Here is a 16046-nt window from a genome sequence, read left to right as displayed (position 1 = left end):
TGTTGAGCTTTAAGCCAACTTTTTCACTCTCCTCTTTCACTTTCATCAAGAGGCTTTTTAGTTCCTCTTCACTTTCTGCCATAAGGGTGGTGTCATCTGCATATCTGAGGTGACTGAAATTTCTCCTGGCAATCTTGATTCCAGCTTGTGTTTCTTCCAGTCGAGCGTTTCTCATGATGTACTCTGCATATAAGTTAAATAAACAGGGTGACAATATACAGCCTTGACAAACTCCTTTTCCTATTTGGAACCAGTCTGTTGTTCCATGTCCAGTTCTAACTGTTGCTTCCTGACCTGCATACAGATTTCTCAAGAGGCAGATCAGGTGGTCTGGTATTCCCATCTCTTTCAGAATTTTCCACAGTTTATTGTGACTCACACAGTCAAAGGCATAGTCAATAAAGCAGAAATAGATGTTTTTCTGGAACTCTCTTGCTTTTTCCATGATCCAGCGGATGTTGTCAATTTGATCTCTGGTAGGATGGGAAAAAATAGATAGCAGGATCATGAGGAAGTACTGGCCATAGCCTAAAGTATAAGAACAGGGTTCTGAGCTTATGCAGCAGCTGGAGAGAATGAGTAGGATAAAGATGGCTTTGAGAAACATTATCCTTTATTTCTCCTTATTGTTGTACCTGTTTGATGACATCTGTGCCCTGAATAAACCCAACCACCTGTTTTCTCTATTCCTATAGCCAGAAAGTAGATGTAAGTTTATAGGTGATGTAAGTTTACAGCAGACCAGGTTGCTGTCCTAGTAAATTCATGATCACCAGTCTCAAGGAGACCTGGAAATTCTACTAGGACATTCTAAACCAATTCAATCTTCATTTTCCCCAGAAACTGTTCACACTTTCAAAATGCATGAACATGCCTTCGCCTTCCCTCACTCAACATTTTAAAACTGAAATTTAAAAATCTTTGAGATAATTATAGATTACAGAAATAATACAAAGAAATGCAATGACCCTTCAGTCAGTTTCCTCCAATGTAACATCTTACAAACCCACGGTGCAACATCACACTCAGGAGATGGATGTCAGTTACAGCCAAGACAGAACATATTTTCACCATCATACGACTCTTCATTCTGTCCTTCTATAGCCATATCCACTTTCCTCTGCCTTGTCTTAGCTCCTGGTAATCATCAATCTTTCCTGCACTTCCATAATTCTGTCATTCCAAGAAGGTTATGTATGTGGAATCATGCAGTATGTAACTTTTGGGGATTGGCTTTTATCACTCAGCATAATTCTCTGGAGATTCTTCCACACTGTTTGGTATGTTCATATTGCTGAGTGACAGTTCATCGCATGGATATACCACTGTTATTTTAGCCATTCACCCACTGAAGGATATCTGAATGTTTCCAGTGTTCACCTGTTACAAATAAACCTGCTGTGCAGACAAACAGGTACAGATTTAATGTGAACATAAGTATTCATTTTTATGGGATAAAAGTTCAGGAGTATAGTTGCTGGGTTGGTATTGCTATGATAGTTATATGTTGGTTTTAAAAGAAACTGCCATCGGTATGGACATTCTTTCACTTGTAAGTGCTACGTTAGGTGTAGATTTTTTTAAAATATTTTGTTGTTGTTCTTTATCAAGTGGAAGAAGTTTGTCTCTATATCTATTTTCCTGAGTGTTTTTGTCTTTGTGTGTTTGTATTTTTATGTATGTGGTAGGTTAATTATGTTCCTTGAGCTTGAAGAAGTGGCTTTTTGTAGGAGGTGTCTCTGCGTCCCAGCAGCCCACTCCCTCTTATCACCAAAGCTGCATGCTCTAGGGTAAGTGTCCCCAACCTCCAGGCCGCGGACTGGTACCTCCTGTCAGATCTGTGGTGGCATTAGAGATGAAGTGCATGATAAATTTAATGTGCTTCAGTTCAGTTCAATCCCACAGTCATGTCCGGCTGTTTGTGAAACCATGGACTGCAGAATGCCAGGCCTCCCTGTCCATTGCCAACTCCAGGAGTTTACTCAAACTCGGTGATGACATACAACCATCTCATCCTCTGTCATCCACTTCTTCTCCTGCCTTTAATCTTTCCCAGCATCAGGGTCTTTTCAAATGAGTTAGCTCTTCGCATCAGGTGGCCAAAATATTGGAGTTTCAGCTTTAGCATCAGTCCTTCCAGTGAATATTCAGGACTGATTTCCTTTAGGATGGACTGGTTGGATCTCCTTGCAGTCCAAGGGACTCTCAAGAGTCTTCTCCAACACCACAGTTCAAAAGCATCAATTCTTCAGTGCTCAGCTTTCTTTATTGCCCAACTCTGACATCCATACATGACTACTGGAAAAACCATAGCCTTGACTAGACGGACCTTTGTTGGCAAAGTAATGTCTCTGCTTTCCAATATGCTTTTCAATATGCTGTCTAGGTTGGTCATAGCTTTTCTTACAAGGAGAAACCGTCTTTTAATTTCATGGCTGCAGTCAACATCTGCAGTGATTTTGGAGTCCCCCCAAAATAAAGTCTCTGTTTCCAGTGTTTCCCCATCTATTTGCCATGAAGTGATGAGACTGGATGCCATGATCTTAGTTTTCTGAATGTTGAGTTTTAAGCCAACTTTTTCACTCTCCTCTTTCAGTTTCATCAAGAGTCTCTTTAGTTCTTCGTTGCTTTCTGCCATAAGGGTGGTGCTTTCTGCATATCTGGGGAGAAGGCAATGGCACCCCACTCCAGTACTGTTGCCTGGAAAATCCCATGGACAGAGGAGCCTGGTGGGCTGCAGTCATGGGGTCACTAAGAGTCAGACATGACTGAGGGACTTAACTTTCACTTTTTACTTTCATGCATTGGAGAAGGAAATGGCAACCCACTCCAGTGTTCTTGCCTGGAGAATCCCATGGACGGAGAAGCCTGGTAGGCTGCAGTCCATGGGGTCACACAGAGTTGGACACGACTGAAGCGACTTAGCAGCAGCAGCAGCATCTGCATATCTGAGGTTATTGATATTTCTCCCGGCAATCTTGATTTCAGCTTGTGCTTCATCCAGCCTGGCATTTCGCATGATGTACTCTGCATATAAGTTAAACAAGCAGGTGACAACATACAGCCTTGACGTACTCCTTTCCCTATTTGGAACCAGCCTGTTGTTGCATGTGCAGTTCTAAGTGTTGCCTCCTGACCTGCATACAGATTTCTCAAGAGTTTGAATCATACCAAAATCATCCCCACCCTTCATCCCCATCCACGAAAAAACTGTCTTCCATGAAACTGGTCCCTGGTGCCAAAAAGTTTGGGGAGTGCTCCTCTAGGGGTTCCCCTTAAGAGGGCTGCGTTGATCCTTATGTTGTGGCAGGCTGACTATCTGCGTGGTCTGGTAGGCTTGGGTGGCCCCTGGCCCAGTAGATTGCCAGGACTTACCTTGTGGGGGTTGCTGCTGGCTGTATGTGGTTAGTAGGGCCTGGTCATGAGGTGCCTGACTGCCAAATGTCAGGGAGTGCCTGGGCTAACGCAGGCTCACTGCTAAGTGGATTCAGGGTCCGGAAGAATCTGAGGCCCTTGCCAGACCACTGGTGGGCGGAGCTGCAACTTGGCCCTCTGATAGGCTGGGCTGTGTCTAGGGGCGTGTCCTGAGGTGGCTGGCTGTGAGTTTCTGAGTCTGTAAACAGTGTCTTTACTGATGGCTGGGAATGTGTTCCAGCACAGTTAGCTGTTTGGCGTAAGATGTCCCATCACTGGCAACTACAGGCTGCTGCGTGGGCCAGGTCTTGATTCTACTATGCTAGAAGGAGGAGCCCACAAAAGTACAGCCAACATGTTTTCATGCGGTAGACTGTTTCCAAATCTGGCTGCCGTCAATGCCTGTGTCGCCACCATGAGCGCCCCCCGTCTTCTCCTGGAAGACTCTCCCGAACCAGCAGGTAGGTCCATTCCAGGTTCCTAACAATTACCTCTTTTGCCTTGGATCCCAGTGCATATGAGGTTTTGTGTATGCCCTTTAAAAGTGAAGTGCCTTTTTTTTTCTATCCTTTGGAACTTCTGAAATTAAGCCCTTCTGGCCCCTAAAGCCAAATGCCCTGGGAATTTTTCTTCCTGTTGCTGGACCCTGGGCTGGGGAACCCGACATGGGGCTCAGAATGACTCACTCCTGTGGGAGAACCTCTCCTGTATGATTATTCTCCAGTTTGTGAGTCGCCCACCCAGGGGTCTGTACTCAGTCGTTCAGTCGTGTCTGACTCTTTGCAACCGCATGGACTGTAGCCTGCCAAGCTCCTCTGCCCATGGAATTTTCCAGGCAAGAATCCTGGAGTGGGTGCCATTTCCTACTTCAGTGGATCTTCCCCATCCAGGGATCTGACCCAAGGGTCAAATCTGTGTCTCTTGCATCTATTATCAGGCGATTGTTTACCACTTAGCACCGCCTGGGAAGCCCTACTCTGGGATATGAGACTTGATTATATCTGGAGGATATTATATTATATGTGGATTATATCTGGCACCCCTCTTGCTAGTCTCCTTGTGGGTCCTTTGTGTCTTGAGTTATAGAAGATCTTTTCAGGTAGATTCTGGTCTGTTTCATTGATGACTGTTCTGCAGATAGCTGCGGTTGTGCCGGAGCCTCCCAGGTGGCACAGTTGTAAAGAATCTGCCTGCCAACGCAACAGACACAGGAGTTTTCGAGTTAGATCCCTGGCTTAGGAAGATCACCTGGAGTAGGAAATGGCAACCCAATTCAGTATGTTTGCCTTGAAAATTCTGTGGACAGAGGAGTCTAGCGGGCTACAGTCATGGAATCACAAAGAGTCGGACACAGCTGAGCGGCTGAGCAGGCACACATGCACACATGTGGTTGTTACAGGGCCCTTTACAGATTCTTGGAAGGCAATACCATAGAAATAAATATCACTTCTATAAGATTCTTGAACAAGCAAAGCTTTGTACTAAAAGAGATTGCTTGTGCACAAGGGAGAAGGCAGAAAAAGTGGCAGCTCCCTGCGTAGAAGGGATACGTGGCTTTTATAACTAGAGCGAGGGTTTGTGTCATGATCACTGATAATTTGCTGAAATCCTCAAACTTCTTTAATCAGCAGCAGGTGGCTCCATGGTGGCTGTCAGGAATAGGGAGCACTCCTGTGAGTGGAAAGAAATGCATGAGAATTTCCTGTAAGAAAGCCCAGGAACAAAGTTAAAATTTATAGTTGAGCTTCCTGTCTTGTGGCAACTAGGTATACTTGTTAGTGTAACAGTAATAAAGTTGGTCTTTTATTCCTGCAAGCCTGGTTTTTGTCTCTGGGACTTTGGCTCTCAAGGCCTCTGTTCTTTAGCTTGCAAGACTTGTTTTGCTCAAGGTCATTCCACATTTCCAAAATGGTTGTACTCTTGTCTTCCTGTCTCAATTTTGGTGCATTCCTGAGAAAACATGAGCTAGGGTCTTTCTACCATCTTGACCAATCTCCTTCCTGAGTATTTTTGTCATGGGGATTGAATTTAATCAAATGTTTTTTCTGCATTGACTGATATGATCACTTTTTTTTCCCCTTTAACTTTTTAAGGTGGTCAATTATATTAATTAATTTTCAAATATTGATCTCTCCTTACATTCCAGGAATAAAACTCACTTGGTAATAGTATAATTCTTTCTATACCTTGCTGAATTTTGTCTACTAAAATATTTTTAAGGATTTTACATCTATATTTAAAGGATAAATATGCCTGTAGGTTTTGGAGTTGTTTTTGGTTCTTTGTCTTGGTAACAGATAACAGTAGCTTCATAAAATTAATTATTACTGCTTTCTTGGAGTGATTTGTACAATGAGTATTAGTTCATCTTGAATGTTTGATAGAATTCATCAGTGAAATCTTCCTGGTCTGCATTTTGTGGGGGGGGGGATGTGGTGATAGTTCAATGAAAAATTCAGTTTCATTATTAGTCCATTAAAATTATGTCTTGTATTGGATGAATTATAATAATCTTTTTGCTTTTTGAGCAATTGATCTGTTTCACCAAGGTTGTCAAATACTTTTTGTAGAGTTTATATTATTTTATTTTCTTTTTATCCTTTTGAAGTCTACAGAGTCTGTAGTGATATCTTTGATTTTATTCCTGATATTGGTAATTTGTATCTTTTCATATTCATCAGTATTGCTAGAGGTTTGTCAGTTTTATTGATCTTCTTAAAGAACCAGATCCTGGTTTCATTGATTATCTCTGTTTTTCTGTATGCAATGTTATTTATTTCTATTCTTTTCTTTGTTGTTTTCTTCCTGTTGATTGTTGTTGATTTATTTTATTCCTCTAGGGTCTTGAGGTGAAAGTCTATATTATTGTTTTGAGACTTTTCCTTTTTCTAATGTATGTATTTGGTGTTAATTTTTTTTTTCTTTTAGCACTGTTTTTTTCTGTGTCCCATAATTTTGATTTTTTAAAAATTTTATTTTATTTAACTTTACAATATTGTATTGGTTTTGCCGTATATTAAAATGAATCTGCCACAGGTATACATATGTTCCCCATCCTGAACCCTCCTCCCTCCTCCCTCCCCATACCATCCCTCTGGGTCGTCCCAGTGCACCAGCCCCAAGCATCCAGTATCCTGCATCGAACCTGGACTGGCGACTTGTTTCATGTATGATATTATACATATTTCAATGTCATTCTCCCAAATCATCCCACCCTCTCCCTCTCCCACAGAGTCCAAAAGACTGTTCTATACATCAGTGTCTCTTTTGCTGTCTCATATACAGGATTACTGTTACCATCTTTCTAAATTCCATATATATGCGTTAGTATACTGTATTGGTGTTTTTCCTTCTGGCTTACTTCACTCTGTATAATAGGCTCCAGTTTCATCCACCTCATTAGAACTGATTCAAATGTATTCTTTTTAATGGCTGAGTAATACTCCATTGTGTATATGTACCACAGCTTTCTTATGCATTCATCTGCTGATGGACATCTAGGTTGCTTCCATGTCCTGGCTATTATAAACAGTGCTGTGATGAACATTGGGGTACACGTGTCTCTTTCCCTTCTGTTTTCCTCAGTGTGTATGCCCAGCAGTGGGATTGCTGGGTCATAAGGCAGTTCTATTTCCAGTTTTCAATAAAATTTTTTATTCTGTTAGAGATTTTCTATTTGATCTTTGGATTATTTAGAAGCATATTCTTTAGTTTAAGTGTTTGCAGATTTTCTTGTTGTATTTACATTATCAATTTTTAGTTCAACTTCATTGTAGTCAAAGAACACATTCTGTACAATTTCAGTTTTTAAATGTGTTGAAGATTATTTTATGGTGCAAGATATTTTTATGGTCATATAAATGTTGATATATGTTTTACATGAACTTGAAAATAATATGCATTCTACTGTTGTTGGGGGAGGTGTTCTATACATGTCAATTAAATCTTGTTTATTGGTGTTATTAGGTTCTTCCATTTTTTGTCTATTTGTCATATTGATTGTGGAGAGGGGCATAGTAGCATCTACAACTGTAATTGTGGATTTGTCTATTTTCCTTTTCAATTCTATAGGTTTTTCTTCACAGTTGCAGTTCTATTATTTTGTAAATACATGTATAGATTCAGGATTTCTATGTGTTCCTGATCATTGATCCTTTCTAAATCATATTATGTCCCTGTTTCTGTAATACGTTTCTTTGCTTTGAAGTCTATAATACTTTATCTGATAGTAACATATGCACTCCTACTTTCCTTTGTTTAATGTCTACATAATATAACTTTTCCATTATTTTATCCTCAACTTGCCTGCATCATAATTTTTCTAGAGTAAAAAATAAACAGTATATAATGGGGTCACGTTTTTAAACGCACTCTGCCAATATTTGTCCTTTATTATAATTATTCCTTTGCTAGGGCTAAAGTCTCTCATTTCTTTTTCTTCTCTCTCTCTTTTCCATTTCTTTGTTTCCTTCTACTTTTTTCTTTGGATTATGTGAATCTTTTTTCAAATTCCCTTTCCATTTTTATATAGCATTTTTGAGTGCATATCTTTGCATAGTTTTCTTAACGGTTTCTGTAGATATTACAATGTTGCTATTGTTTGGTCACTAAGTTTTGTCCAACTCTTTTGCAACCCTTGGACTGTAGCACTCCAGGCTCCTCTGTCCATGGGACTTCCCAAGCAAGGATACTGGAGGGGGTTGCCATTTTCTTCTTCAGGGGATCTCACTGACCCAGGCATGGCAACCACATCTCCTGCATTGACAGGTGGGTTCTTTACCACTGAGCCATGAGGGAAGCTTATGGATGTAATATGTGCACAGTATCACTGTCCATGAGTTGCAGAGAGTCAGACACGACTTAGCAACTAAACAACAACAATAGCACTATCTACTGACTTTGTCCTTTTATCCACTAGGATGATATGTTATAACCTTACATCTATTTTCATTCCTTTACTTTTCTTGTTTATACTATAATTACCTTAAATGTTTTCTTTCCATACATTTAGAAGCACATCAGACATTATAATTTTGCTTCATCCGTTGTAAATTCAAGGAAGAAGGGAAGTCTGTCGCCAGTGTTTATCCTGACACGTTCTTCCTTCCTTCCTCATGTCCCAGGAGTCCTCCTATTATGTCTTCTTTCTGTTTCAAGAACTGCCTTATTCATTCTTTTAGGGTCCATCTGTCAATGACAAATTCTCTTAGTGTTACTTTATCTGAAACTGTCTCAATTTTGTCTCCTTTCCTGAAGGATATTTGTGCTGAATATAAGATGATACTAGGTTGACTATTCTTTCCTTTCAGCTCCTTAAAAATGTTGTATGCTTCCTTTTGGCCTCTGTGGTTTCTAATGAGAACTTCATGGTCTTCCAAATTGGTTTTCCTTTTAAGGTGAGGTAATGTTGATCTCTTGCTAATTTCAAGATGTTTTCTTTGCCTTTAGTTTTCATACATATGACTGTGGTTTTTCTTTATGTGGATTTCTCTGATTTATCCTATTTGAAAGTCAGTCAGCTTCTTGAGTCTATACATTTATGTCTTTTGTAAAATTTGGAAAATTCTTAGCCAGTATTTCTTCAAGTACTTTTACAATCTTGTCCTTCTCTCTTGTGGGACTCCAGTGACATGAATGTCAGATATTTTTATCATGTCCCACTGTTACTTGAGGTTCTGTTCATTTTTATCGCTTTCTATTTTCTTTCCTTTGTTCAGATTGGGTAATTGTTTTATCTTTATGTCCATTGATTCCCTCTGATCTCTCTGTTCTGCTGTTTAGCTTACCATTTTTAGCTTTGTATTGTATTTTTCAGCTCTAAAATGTTAATTTTAAGTTACTTATTCTTCTTTGTTGAAACTTCCTATTTGTTGGCTGAGACATTCTTTCTTTTGGTCGTTTTAAAAAGTTTATTTCAAGCTCAGTGCTAACATCAATAGCTCATTGAACCTTTTTTTTCCCTAATTATAGTGACTTTAAAATATTTGTCAGATAATTCTAACATCTCTGTCTTCTCAGTGTTGGCATCTGTTGATCATCTTATTTCATAGTTTGATAACTTCCTGGTCTCAATGAATAAGGCCTCAGTAATGAATGCTTTTCAATGGAAATCTGGACATTTGTGATATTATAAAGCTGTGGATTTTCCTTAAAGCTTTAGCTTGCTTCCTTTTACTGATACTGCTCTGATAAGAGTACAGTGCTCTGTAGCCCTGCCTGGTTACTTTCACAAGGGGTAGAAATTCAAGTTCAGACTTGGCTTCCAATGACATACAATACTGGAGGACTGTTACTTTTAGATAGAGGTGGGAGTTTCGGCCTCACTGACACCATGGTCGGGGTTGCCTCATTACTGTTGAGCAGCCAAGAATGTCTTGACTTTCTACCAGGTCTCCTTGAATACCTTCCAGTTAAATAACACCCTGGTTGGAGGAGAAGTGCTTTGTTACAACCTGAAAAAGGCAGAAGTCTAGATCCCCCACTTTGTTTTTGTTGGCATGGATAGAGGTGGGGCTGTGATTTCTTCTGTTATGTTTCATAATAGTGGAGAAGTTATTGTCTGTGGCTTTCTGTCTTCATCAGCTATCCACTTCCTTGTCCTTTGTTAGAGAGAGTAGGGTTTTAGTGAAGGGTTTATTTTTGGTTGTGCCTATTAGTGTTCCCTGATGGCTCAGCTGGTAAAGAATCCACCTGCAATGCAGGAGACCTGAGTTCGATTCCTGGATTGGGAAGACCCCCTGGAGAAGGGAACAGCTGCCCACTCCAGTATTCTGGCATGGTGTATTCCATGGACTGTATAGTCCATGGGGTCACAAAGAGTGAGACACGACTGAATGACTTTCACTTTCATTAGTGTTCCCAGACTTCCCAGGTGGCTCCAGTGGTAAAGAACCTGCCTGCCAATGCAGGAGACATAAGAGACGTGGGTTTGATCCCTGGGTCGGGAAGATCCCCTGGAGGAGGGCATGGCAACCCACTCCAGTATTCTTGCCTGGAGAACCCCAGGGACAGAGGAGCCTGGCAGGCTGCAGTCCATGGGGTCACAAAGAGCTGGACACGGCTGAAGGAACTTGGCCTGCACGTATGCATTAGTGTCCCCACGTTGCTTGCTCCTTGAGCTCCATGTCTGGGATATATGAGACAAAGTAGAAAACCCAGGGAACTCACTGCCTCCAATCTCATCCCTCCGTTTTCTTGCTATAAAAGAGAAGATTTCCCATCTGGGAGTTAAGGCCAACCCTCCTGTTAAACAGTAGATCTCATCCACTCCTTCTTCCCCAGGAGAGCTGAAACATAGATTCCCTTTTCCTTACACATAGATTCCTCCCATGACTAGATTTTTCTATTTGCTTTTAATTGTATTCAAGCCCTTTCCATGAAATACAAGTCTGTCTTGGCCTTACACTCCCTCTGGCTCCTTTCTTCTTTGAATTTCTTGAAAGAAAATGTCCTTACTTATTTAATTTTTAATTTTTCCTACATTCGAATGGAACGTTCAACCATTCCAGCGCGATGCTGGTTCCCATCGTTGCACCTCCAGGCGGCCCTACTGCATTTCCGTATGTTATGTTTCTTGGATTCTTAGCCTCTTCCGGCTCTGAAGATCACTTCCTGATTCTTGAACCCCCTCTGCTTTTAGCTTCAGTCAAGCATCACTCCCCTGGTTTTTCTATTCTCTTGCCATTTGTCTGTTTTCTGAGCTCGTTCTCTCCTACTTTACTGCTAAATTCTATTCTCAGAGCTGACTCACATGCTCTCTTCTCATATCTTCCAAGTTTTCTCCCTGGATAGTCTACCAAGACAGAAAAGTGCCCTGGACATTTTCATTTATACCATGGCTTAAGTTATTATCTATGTAGACGTCTCACACTTTTATATCCAGTCTCATCTCTCCTCTGAGTTTTATACTTGTATAATCTCTCTTGGAAGGCTGAAAGTCTCTGCAAACCAATACGTCCTGAACTGAAATCAAGATTTCCTAAGCAATTTCCTGTCTTCTTAATCCTCTTCCCCTAGTCTCTGCATCTGTGAGTGGCACCGTGGTCCAGCCAGGTATAAAGGTCAGGAAGCCATATGGGCATCTTCTCCTTTATCTTCTAATTCTGTACATCTCTGGGATCTGTCGATTATGCCTCCCAAATAATTCACAGGCACATCTTGTCTCCAGTCCCACTGCCCCCACCCTGATCTTGGCACCATCGCGTCCCTCCTGCCATGGCTATTGTCATAGCTGCCTAAACCTTCCAAACATCTGCTCTTGCTCCTTATCAAGCTGGTTGCCACACCGTGGCCAGAGGAGGTTTTTTATTTCAAAATTCAAATTAGATTCCCTGACTCTCTGTCCCTCTGTTTCTCTCCAGGTGTCTCTGACTCTCTCCCACATACCACACCACACACACACACACACACTTGCTCAAAATCTGTAGATACCTCCATTGACTTGCCAATACTTTTAGAACAGAAACATGACTTGATTGTGTAGACTAAACTTCTGTTTGATCAGTTTTCCCCTAACCGTCAGTCTTACTTGGTGCTTTTTTCTCCCAGTTTCTGCTTCAGCCACATTGGCCTTTCAGTAACAAGGATGTTCCCTGGTGCTTCTGCCTGAGGGGATTTGCCTGTGTGTCTCTACCTGAACCCATTTGTCTTCCTCTATTCAATTCATTATCTCTTCCTTCAATTCCTGGCTCTATTATCACTTCCTGAATTATCTAAGCACTGTTTTATTTATCTGATGCTTAAAGTATTTAGATTTTCAGGTCCATGAAGACAGAGGATGTCATTTACTGCTTGTTGTTATATCCCCCTGAGCTCAGTACCTCACAGAGTCACTCTGTTGCACAGAATGCAGGATATCCCTGGAATCATGCATTGCTATAGCTGGAATTATTTACATCACACCCAAAGGATTTATAATAAATACTGTAGGATGAATGAATGAGATTAAATCAATGAGACTTAATATTGAATTGAATATATGCATAGAAGTAGTGCATCTTTTCATGCAAGATCCGATCAGATCAGATCAGTCGCTCAGTCGTGTCTGACTCTTTGTGACCCCATGCATCACAGCACGCCAGGCCTCCTTGTCCATCACCAACTCCCGGAGTTCACTGAGACTCACGTCCATCGAGTCAGTGATGCCATCCAGCCATCTCATCCTCTGTCGTCCCCTTCTCCTCCTGCCCCCAATCCCTCCCAGCATCAGAGTCTTTTCCAATGAGTCAACTCTTCACATGAGGTGGCCAAAATACTGGAGTTTCAGCTTTAGCATTATTCCTTCCAAAGAAATCCCAGGGCTGATCTCCTTCATGCAAGGATGGGCACAATAAAGGACAGAAATGGTATGGACCTAACAGAAACAAAAGAGATTAAGAAGAGGTGGCAAGAATACACAGAAGAACTATACAGAAAAGATCTTCATGACCCAGATAATCACGATGGTGTGTTCACTCATCTAGAGCCAGACATCCTGGAATGTGAGGTCAAGTGGGCCTTAGGAAGCATCACTATGAACAAAGCTAGTGGAGGTGATGGAATTCCAGTTGAGCTATTTCAAATCCTAAAAGATGATGCTGTGAAAGTGCTGCATTCAATATGCCAACAATTTGGAAAACTCAGCAATGGCCACGGGACTGGAAATGGTCAGTTTTCCTTCCAGTCTCAAAGAAAGGCAATGCCAAAGAATGTTCAAACTACCGCACAATTGCACTCATCTCATATGCTAGCAAAGTAATGCTCAAAATTCTCCAAGCCAGGCTTCAAAAGTACATGAATAGTGAACTTCCGGATGTTCAAGCTGGATTTAGAAAAGGCAGAGGAACCAGAGATCAAATTGCCAACATCTGTTGGATCATCAAAAAAGCAAGAGAGTTCCAGAAAAACACCTACTTCTGCTTTATTGGTTACACCAAAGCCTTTGATTGTGTGGATCACAACAAACTGTGGAAAATTCTGAAAGAGATGAGAATACCAGACCACCTGACCTGCCTTCTGAAAAATCTGTTTGCAGGTCAAGAAGCAACAGTTAGAACTGGACATGGAACAACAGACTGGTTCCAATTCACAAAAGGAGTACATCAAGGCTGTATATTGTCACCCTGCTTATTTAACTTATATGCAGAGTATATCATGTGAAATTCCAGGCTGGATGAAGCACAAGCTGGAATCAAGATTGTGGGGATAAATATCAATAACCTCAGATATGCAGATGATACCACCCTTATGGTAGAAAGTGAGGAACTAAAGCGCCTCTTGATAAAAGTGAAAGAGGAGAGTGAAAAGTTGGCTTAAAACTCAACATTTAGAAAATGAAGATCATGGCATCCAGTCCCATCACTTCATTGCAGATAGATAGGGAAACAAGGGAAACAGTGAGAGACTTTAGTTTTGGGGGCTCCAAAATTACTCCAGATTGTTGACTGAAGCCATGAAATTAAAAGACAGTTGCTCCTTGGAAGAAAAGCTATGACCAACCTAGACAGCATATTAAAAAGCAGAGACATTACTTTGCCAACAAAAGTCCATCTAAGTCAAAGCTATGGTTTCTCCAGTAGTCATGTATGGATGTGAGAGTTGGAGTATAAAGAAAGCTGAGCACTGAAGAATTGATGTTTTTGAGCTGTGGTGTTGGAGAAGACTTTTGAGAGTCCCTTGGAGAGCGAGGAGATCAAACCAGTCGGTCTTAAAGGAAATCAGTCCTGAATATTCATTGGAAGGACTGATGGTGAAACTGAAACTTCAGTACTTTGGCCACCTGATATGAAGAACTGACTCATTGGAAAAGACCCTGATGCTGGGAAGATTGAAGGCAGGAGGAGAAGGGGACTACAGAGGATGAGATCGTTGGATGGCATCACTGACATAATGGACATGAGTTTGAACAAACTCCAGGAGATGGCGATGGACAGGGAAGCCTGGTGTGCTGCAGTCCATGGGGTCGCAAAGATTGGACAGAACTGAGGGACTGAACTGAACTGAACAGGAGTAATTGATTAAAAAGAAACAAAGTGTTGTTCTTAAGTTTTAACTCTGGGCAATATGATTGATGTTAATGCCAATTACAAAAGCAGAAGTCACAAAAGCAATTTTAGGGGGTGGAGGTTGGGTTTACTCTTTGACATATGATTTTTTTTTTCTATGTAAGTACATATCTCCAGCATTCAGTTCAGGTCTGGCCTTGGGAAATTGATTTTGGAATCATTAGCTCTTAGATGGTATTTATAGTCAAGTGAAGGACAGGGTGGCCTGATGCACTGTAGTCCGTGGGGTCACAAAGAATCGAACATGACTTAGTGACTGAACAACGACAAATGTGCATAAAGTCTATTCAGTGGAGGGGGGATCTGATCCACCCTAAGATTATGAATGTGTCATCACAGACATCACAAAGGAAAGAGGTTTCAAAAGGAGGGTATGGTAAACGCTATTATAAGCTGCAAGTTTCCGTTAAGATGAGGAAGGGAGTGGAGACTGTAGAGTTAGTCTTTCCAGAGTGGCCATGGGGAGATGCAGTGCACTGGAGAGTGAACGGAATGACTGATGATAAATGTGAAGACACAGCAGACACTTCATGTCAGGGTGTGATCCCTGGAACTTTTTGACAAAGTGGGGTCCTGCTGAAAACCAGGATATTTGAAATCTAAGGGACAGGTGGAGGGCAGAAACAGGCAAGGTATGGGATTTCAGGAAAAAAAAAAAAAGATGAAAGAGTTTATGCTTAATGAGCTCAGTTTTCTCAGTGACACGGACCACTTACAGGGGAGAGAATGAGGGTGGGAGCCTGATGGGGTGCCTGACAATGAAGACAAGACTGAGAGTCATCTCTGTGGGGAACAGGAGAAGGAGCTAGCTTGAGCAGGATAAAGGATTTGGAGTGAAACAGAAAGCTCAAAGACAGGTGAGTTCATACATGTGTAGTCTGCTTGAGCCAGTGACACTCCACATCCCCAGGCCAGCCAAGGGAAAATAGGTGGTTGTATTAATCCAGGTGTGGACATCATCAGAGTCAGTGCTAACAAAGATTAAGGGATCAAGGGAGTGGAGGAAGTCGGTAAACATGGAGCTGAAATGACTGACAACAGCAAGGAGGCTGATAAGGAAGGAAGTGAAGCTGGGCTAAGGTTGATGGGCTGGAAAGATAAAGCAGGACTCTGAGACTGGAATTCTCCATGAAGCCTAGCTTAGAGCAGTTCTATTGAGTCAGTGGAAGAGAGAAACTGTAGTCAGACACTGAAATGTTAAACCAGAGGCTAGAAAAGAAGCAATGTGAAACCGATAACAATACGTACTTTGACGTTAGACACACCTGTGTATAAATCTTGTCTCTTCGATATTAACTGTGTGAACTTGGAACTCAATTGCTTAATCTGTAAAGTCGAGATAATAATAGTTCCTATGTCAAAAGCTTCTAGTGGAAATTAAATGTGATAATGCATGTGAAGCCCTTAGCACAGTGTAGACTATGGTAAGCCTTCTAGGAGTAGGTGGATATTTATATTCTTAATTTTATGTGATCATGATGTGACCTTAGGATGTAACTGTGACTGTAAGAGGCTGAAGAAGTGCAGAGAGGCAGAATTTCAGAGTGGAGAAGACTTGAGACCAGGGTATAGGAAGGGTAATTCAATGGC

Source organism: Bos javanicus, chromosome 28, assembly GCF_032452875.1.
Source record: "Bos javanicus breed banteng chromosome 28, ARS-OSU_banteng_1.0, whole genome shotgun sequence".
NCBI lineage: Eukaryota > Metazoa > Chordata > Mammalia > Artiodactyla > Bovidae > Bos > Bos javanicus.
Note: the sequence above shows the minus strand (reverse complement) of the source record.